The sequence below is a fragment of the Ranitomeya variabilis genome, chromosome 2 (assembly GCF_051348905.1).
Source record: "Ranitomeya variabilis isolate aRanVar5 chromosome 2, aRanVar5.hap1, whole genome shotgun sequence".
Lineage (NCBI taxonomy): Eukaryota > Metazoa > Chordata > Amphibia > Anura > Dendrobatidae > Ranitomeya > Ranitomeya variabilis.
Genome location: NC_135233.1, coordinates 534,099,010 through 534,107,337, shown reverse-complemented (window position 1 = coordinate 534,107,337; position 8,328 = coordinate 534,099,010). Strand labels below are relative to the sequence as shown.

General features: G+C 53.1%; 1 long non-coding RNA gene across 1 annotated transcript; it reads right to left on the bottom strand.

The window, feature by feature from the left end:
• Nucleotides 1-205: 205 nt before the first annotated feature.
• LOC143806992 (uncharacterized) lies at nt 206-4,693 on the bottom strand. Its single transcript, XR_013221609.1, has 2 exons — nt 4,615-4,693; nt 206-1,438 (listed from the first exon to the last, which is right to left on the bottom strand). It is a non-coding gene; the product is annotated as an uncharacterized LOC143806992 (long non-coding RNA).
• Nucleotides 4,694-8,328: the final 3,635 nt, after the last annotated feature.

The following is an 8,328-nucleotide window of genomic DNA, read 5'->3' as shown; positions in this document are numbered from 1 at the left end:
TCCAAAACGACGCATTGAGACGTACAGCAAGCGACGTTAGTGTGAAAGTAGCCTTAACGGAGGAAGAAGGCTGCCATCCGCAGCCCTGCCGAACGCTGGTGTGAAACCAGCCTAAGGCTGTTATTATAGCACCTTCCATGTGTTACACAGATACATCATGGGCTTGTCCTGCCCTACGCATGAAATGAAAGGCTAAAATACAATGTGGAGACTTCATCAGAGCAATGTTTTATTTACATTCAGAACTGGTTTAAGAGGAACAAATGACCATTTCCCACAGAAATCTCAGACTTTTACTTATAGAAATACTGGATAAATATCATTTTACCATTAGATATAGAAACATTTCCAATTTTATAAAACTGCATTTTTTTGCATTGAATAACTTTATGCCTTTGCTTGTTTCATTTTATGCATTTCTAAAGTATTGTAAAACTGTAATATGCTGTTGGTGCATGCGGGCTGGACTGTCGGTTTGGTATGTGGCTCTGCCCCCCCCCCCCCAGGCCTGCCTCCGATGTCTGAGGTTTCGGTGTCCCAGACCAGAGATCATAATACCGGCCTTGAATTGTGAAGGACACGGCAGCTGACCCTGAGAAACATCCAAGGTGGGAACGCCCCATCATGTCGAAGGGAGTCAGCTAGATCCAGGCCTAGCAGACCAGTGCTGGTGGGTTCATGGATGCCAGGAGGGGGTTGGCCTAAAGGAAGGTCTCGTCTTTTCCTGGCGGGTCGGAGAGTTGTCCCGTCGGTTTTTTGGACAGAACATTTCCAAAACAACCAAAATTGAACAGCAGATCTCTTGGGAGGCAGACTTTAGTCCTCTGTTGCAGAAGCGAAGTACTCTTAAACTGATAGGTGCAGAGTAGGACACACTAGAAAGTTGGCGTGCATGATTGTTCAGGGCACTGGCGGTGTGGACCGGCCACCAGAGAAGGCCTAGACCGAAGCCTGGATATTTTAAGAGCAGGGTCACAGGAGCCTCTGGAAAACATGGAGGCTGCATGAATAGGAAGGTTTCCCCAGGAGACGTCCATATTGCTCAGGGGCAAACTAGGACATACTTGTCCTGTCCTTTCCATTTTTTTTTTTTTTTTTTTTTTTTTTTAAAGTAGCCTCCTCACTGCCTGGTAGGATATATGTGTCCTGAAGATCACACATCATTCTTCACAGACCGATGATGAAGATGGGCATGGAATAACCTGGACGCCGACCTTTCGGCGGCTGGCAAATAACGGATTCGTCTTCCCTCCCTACTCTATCTGGCTCTGGGGGGGCCAGAGGGTAGGGGGATTCGTGGCATGGACCGTCCTCTGGGGAACCACAAACACTCTTGATGTGTTAGGGCCTTGCCTCGTAGACCACAGATGATACGGTAGTGACAATTCTAGGTGGGAGATTAGAGTGACAATTCCACTGTCGCCCTCAAAAGCCGTATCTGAAAAAAAAAAAAAGAAAGAAAAAGGAAAATCGTTAACAAAAAAACCCCCCAAAACCTAAGTCAGAACTGGGCTGGGTGGTCCAGACCCATGTCTGCCTCCTACTGACATTAAGCTAAAAAGGATTAGCTTCGTGCCAGTTGGTGGTGTGGCCTACTCTACAGGGAAATACCTAAAAAAAATTTTTGCATAGCATAAGCAGCATACACTCATATTTTTTTTGTGTACCCCAATGAAGCATTAGCCCCCCCCCCCACATCAACCAGATGGCCACACAGCATAACCTCGCTCCCCCAGTCAGAAACCTCCACCTCACATTAACCAGCGGGCCACACAGCATAACCTCGCTCCCCCAGTCAGAAACATCCACCTGATATTAACCAGCGGACCCCACAGGATAAATCCAAAGCCCACCAGACATTCCCTCCCCTCAAGCGTAAATCCAAATATGATGCCCCCTGCCCCAACCATAAATCCCATCAGACACCCCCTCCAATCGAACGCCTCCCCAGCTTAAACTCTCATCGGACGTCCAACCCCCACCGGACGCGGAACCCCCCACCCAGCAGAAATCCCCAGATGCAGACCCCCCACCCCGCACAAACCCCCATCACATGTGGACCCCCCCACCCAGCACAAACCCCCATCGGACGTGGACCCCCCCACCCAGCACACACCCCCTTCGGACGTCCAACCCCCACAAACCCCCATCGGACGTCCAACACCCATCGGACGTGGACCCCACCCACCCAGCACACACCCCCTTCGATGTCCACCCCCCACCCAGCTTAAACCCTCTTCAGCCCCCCCCAAACCCAACCCATAAGCAGGTCGCCCCCCAATAAAAGGGATCCCCCAGTAAGCAGCAGGTCACCCCCCAATAAAAGGGTTCCATCTGTAAGCAGCAGGTCATCCCCAAATCCCACCACGGGATCCCCCCAATAGCCAGCAGCAGGTCGCCTCCCCACATTCCACGACAAGCAGGTCGCCTCCCCACATTCCACGACAAGCAGGTCGCCTCCCCACATTCAACGACAAGCAGGTCGCCTCCCCACATTCAACGACAAGCAGGTCGCCTCCCCACATTCAACGACAAGCAGGTCGCCTCCCCACATTCAACGACAAGCAGGTCGCCTCCCCACATTCAACGACAAGCAGGTCGCCTCCCCACATTCAACGACAAGCAGGTCGCCTCCCCACATTCAACGACAAGCAGGTCGCCTCCCCACATTCAACGACAAGCAGGTCGCCTCCCCACATTCAACGACAAGCAGGTCGCCTCCCCACATTCAACGACAAGCAGGTCGCCCTCAAATCTCACCACAGGGGTCCCCCAAATAGCCTGCAGCAGGTCACCCCTCACATGCAGGTCGCCTCCCCACATCCCACCACAAGCAGGTCACCCCCACATCCCACCACAGGGGTCCCCCAATAGCTTGCAGCAGGTCTCCCCCCACATCCACCACAAGGGTCCCCCCCAATAGACAGCAGGTCACGCCCTCCCAAAACCCGACCACAAGCATGTCGCCCTCAAACCCCACCACCAGGGTCTCCCCAATAGCCAGCAGCAGGTCGCCCCCACTAAAAGGGGTCCACCCCGTAAACAGCACGTCACCTCCAAACCCCACCACAGGGGTCCCCCTCAATAGCCAGCAGATCACCCCCAAACCCCACCACAGGGGCCCATCAATAGCCATCAGCAGGTCACCCCTCCACAAGCAGGTCGCCCCCACTAAAAGGGGTCCCGCAACAAGCAGGTCGCCTCCCCAAACCCAACCATAAGCAGGTCACCCTCACTAAAAGGGGTCCCCCGCACGCAGGTCGCCCCCAAATCACACCACAGGGGTCCCACCATAGGGGTCACCCCAATAGCCAGCAGCAGGTCTCCCACCCCAAACAAGTCACCCCATAAGCAGGTCACCCCCAAAATCCCACCGCAGGGATCCCCCACAATAGCCAGCAGCAGCGGAGCCCCCCAAAATCCTACCACAGCGGTCCCCCACAATAGCCAGCAGCAGCGGAGCCCACCAAAATCCCATCACATGGGTCCCCCACAATAGCCAGCAGCAGCGGAGCCCACCAAAACCCCACCACAGGGGTCCCCCACAAAAGCCAGCAGCAGCGGAGCCCCCCAAAACCACACCGCAGCGGTCCCCCACAATAGCCAGCAGCAGCGGAGCCCACCAAAATCCCACCATAGGGGTCCCCCACAATAGCCAGCAGCAGCAGAGCCCCCCAAAATCCTACCACAGTGGTCCCCCACAATAGCCAGCAGCAACGGAGCCCCCCAAAATCCCACCGCAGGGATCCCCCACAATAGCCAGCAGCAGAGCCCCCCAAAATCCTACTGCAGGGGTCCCCCACAATAGCCAGCAGCAGCAGAGCCCCCCAAAATCCTACTGCAGGGGTCCCCCACAATAGCCAGCAGCAGCGGAGGCCCCCCACAATAGCCAGCAGCAGCGGAGCCCCCCAAAATCCCACCGCAGGGATCCCCCACAATAGCCAGCAGCAGAGCCCCCCAAAATCCTACTGCAGGGGTCCCCCACAATAGCCAGCAGCAGCGGAGGCCCCCCACAATAGCCAGCAGCAGCGGAGCCCCCCAAAATCCCACCGCAGGGATCCCCCACAATAGCCAGCAGCAGCGGAGCCCACCAAAATCCCACCGCAGGGATCCCCCACAATAGCCAGCAGCAGCAGAGCCCCCCAAAATCCTACCACAGGGGTCCCCTACAATAGCCAGCAGCAGAGCCCCCCAAAATCCCACCGCAGGGATCCCCCACAATAGCCAGCAGCAGCGGAGCCCCCCAAAACCGCAGCGGTCCCCCACAATAGCCAGCAGCAGCGGAGCCCCCCCAAAATCCCACCACAGGGGTCCCCCACAATAGCCAGCAGCAGCGGAGCCCCCCAAAACTACACCGCAGCGGTCCCCCACAATAGCCAGCAGCAGCGGAGCCCACCAAAACCGCAGCGGTCCCCCACAATAGCCAGCAGCAGCGGAGCCCCCCCAAAATCCCACCACAGGGGTCCCCCACAATAGCCAGCAGCAGCGGAGCCCCCCCCAAAATCCCACCACGGGTCACTCCCCACACAGAGAAGTAGGTCGACCACCACAGGGCCTCCCCCCAATAGCGAATAGCGATCAGCAAGTAGCATTTTTCACCCTCAAACCACTGACCTCCATGGCGTCCACAAGCTGTCATGCTGCTTTCCTTTGCCGCCTTGGAGAACACGCCCCCCTCCCAATAGGACACGCCCCCGGAAATGACGTCACACCTGGAAGGAGCCCATACACTCTAGCATTTACCCTAACAGCACAGCGGTGACGTCACTGCTGTGCTTTCACTTTCACTTTAGGGCCGGCGCTCAGTAAGTGTCAGGAAGCAGACGCTGGGGGACGCGCAGGTGAGCATGTACTGTTTGTTTTTTTTACTTTTACGCTGGTAACCAGGGTAAACATCGGGTTACTAAGCGCGGCCCTGCGCTTGGTAACCCGATGTTTACCCTGGTTACCAGTGTAAAACATCGCTGGTATCGTTGCTTTTGCTTTCAAACACAACGATACACAGCGATCGGACGACCAAATAAAGTTCTGGACTTTATTCAGCGACCAGCGACATCACAGCAGGATCCTGATCGCTGCTGCGTGTCAAACGAAACGATATCGCTAGCGAGGACGCTGCAACGTCACGGATCGCTAGCGATGTCGTTTCGTGTGAAGGTACCTTAAGTCTTAAGACTATTCTGTAGTCAAAGATCTGAAGATATGGATCCTGAGTGGATAGAGCCTGCATCTCCCCCAATCTTTTAGCTGAAGTGATGGCAATCAGGAAGGCTGTTTTAAAGGAGAGATTGGCTATGGTCATATCTTCTGATAACAAGTACGGGTTTTTACACAGGGCATTAAGGACCAAGTTTAGGTCCCAATGAGGAGTTGATTTTCTTACAAGTGGTCTCATTCTTTGTGTGGCCCTACAAAATCTTGCTATCCAAGGATGTCATTTATTTGGCTTTCCTGCACCTGTACTTGGGAAGATGGAGTCTCTACCCTTTCCACCCTTGGGATAAGACCACCTCCCCGATTTCCCTTTCCCTTTGTAGTCTGTCTTCTGACCAGGTCGGGATCTACGAAAGGGCTGGATTTTTTTTGTGTTCTCCTCAGGGAACCCCTTCTTTTTATCTGAGGCTTTTTCTAAAATGTCATCTAGAATAGGCCCAAATACTTTATTCCCTGAGAATGGGATTCCGCACAGTTTATTTTTTGATTGGATATCCCCTGACCAAGTCTTTAGCCAGATAGCCCTTCTGGCCGCGTTGGACAAAGACTCGCTTCTGGCGGTGAAGAGTACAGATTCTGCTGAAGCGTCCACCATAAAGCCTGTTGCGAGTTTAAGTAACGGAAGAGATTTGAGAATAACATCTCTAGAAGTCTTAGCTTTGAGATGTTCCTCCAAATCGTCTATCCATAAATGCATGGACCGGGCTACTGATGTTGCAGCTATATTGGCCCTTATTATTATTGCTGCCGAGGATTCCCAAGTTCTCCTGAGCAGTCCATCTGCTTTGCGATCCATTGGATCCTTTGAAGCGGAGGAATCTTCAAATGGAATTGAGGTCTTCTTTGCCACCTTTGCCAATGGAACATCAATCTTGGGAACTTCATCCCACACTTTAATATCCTCTGGATTATAAGGTAAACGGAGTCTGAAGTCTCTAGGTACTACTAGTCTCTTCTCCGCTTCCTGCCATTCTTCCAGAATCATGGAACGAATATGATTGTTGACTGGAAAAACCTTTGTGACTTGAGCATGTAAACCGCCAAACATTTCATCCTGGATCGAGGTTTCCTCTGGCGTGTCCTGTAACTGCATGGTGTTACGAACTACATGAAGAAGCTCATCAGTATCTGCAGCCGAGAAGAGATATCTTTACCCTCTGCCCAATGATTCGTCTCTTCCTTCCTAGTCTGATTCTTCCGAATTCTTTTCTTCGGAAGAAGGACTAGACTCTCTTGGCCTTTTCCGTGATGTTTGCGGTTCTGACTGACTTGTCTGGGGAAGATTCAGGCTTGAGATGGATGCCTGAACCTCCTGACGGATCATTGTTCTCATACTGGTTAATAACGCAGTCTGTTCATCACCCACAATCTTAGATGTGCACGACTTGCATAGTGGCTTCCGCCAATTTTCCGGGAATTTAGCAGCACATATCGGGCATTTATTTTTCCCGGATTTTTTTCTTTCAGGTGCGGGGATGGGAGGCTCTGCTTAGAATACATCGAGATACCAGCAGTAGATAGGGAAGTAGGGGGAGGGGTGAGCATTGTGGTATGGCTTAGATTAGCCCACTCACGTGCCCCTGAAGCTGGTCAGTACCCCTCAGGTCTGGCTGTCTCTTCCATAGCGAAGATAGTTTAGCCGAGTGCTCCCTGTCAGGATGGCCGGCGGCATAAAGACCCCCTTTGACATTTACAGAAGAATTTACCTGGTTGATCCTGCCCTCGTTACCACGTCCCTGCGGCTGACCGTGCTCCAAGGCCTCTCCCGAGGCCGGCGCTGCTGCTGGCATCCCTGTGCTCCGGCGCTCGCCGCAACCGGAAGTGACGCAGCTGCTGGACCCGGAAGTGACCGCTGATGGAAGCGGGACTCTGGAGAAGGATGCAGCCGCATGCTGGGAATCGATCACTGCTGGAAGCGACTGCCGCATTCACCCCCCAGCAGACAGGCGTCCAGACCGAGAGACCCCTGTGCGGAGGAAACGGACCCGACCCCAGGAGCAGCGCTACACTGGGGAGGCTGAGGGACCCCCCATTGCAGGTATCAGCCACAGATATCTTGCGGCAGGGAAGGGAAAGGCTGGGCCCCCCGATCCCCACCATCTGCACAGCACCGTCGAAGGAAAAGCTTGCCATTCCTATCCACAGTGGGACAGGGAAAAACACTGGTGGGTGGAGTGGGGAGGGTCCTTTTAACCGCTTGTTGTTCCTGTCCCACTGAGGGTAAGAAGGACGTCCTCCAATGGTGCTGTCAGGTGGTGAACTGGAAAATACAGGTATAATACAATATATGGGCACCACATAGTCCTCCATACAGTATTATGGGCACCACATAGTCTTCCATACAGTATTATGGGCAACCACATAGTCTGCCATACAGTATTATGGGCACCACATAGTCCTCCATACAGTATTATAGGCAACCACATAGTCCGCCATACAGTATTATGGGCAACCACATAGTCCGCCATACAGTATTATGGGCAACCACATAGTCCGCCATACAGTATTATGGGCAACGACATAGTCCGCCATACAGTATTATGGGCAACCACATAGTCCGCCATACACTATTATGGGCAACCACATAGTCCCCCATACCGTATTATGGGCAACCACATAGTCCGCCATACAGTATTATGGGCAACCACATAGTCCGCCATACAGTATTATGGGCAACCACATAGTCCGCCATACAGTATTATGGGCAACCACATCGTATGCCATACAGTATTATGAGCAACCACATAGTCTGCCATACAGTATTATGGTCAACCACTAGTGATGAGCAAGTGTGCTCATTACTCGGGTCTTCCAAGTATTTGGGCGTGCTCGGAGATTTAGTTTGTGTCGCCTCAGCTGCGTGATTTCCAGCTGCTAGACAGCCTGAACACATGCAGGGATTGCCTGTTTGTTAGGAAATCCCCACATGTATTCAGGCTGTCTATCAGCTGCAAATCTTGCAGCTGAGGTGACCCAAACTAAATCTCCGAGCAAGCCCAAATACTCGGGAGATCAAACGAGCATGCTCGGGAAAACCCGAGCAACGAGTACACTCGCTCATCACTAGCAACCACATAGTCCGCCATAGAGTATTATGGGCAACCACCTAGTCCG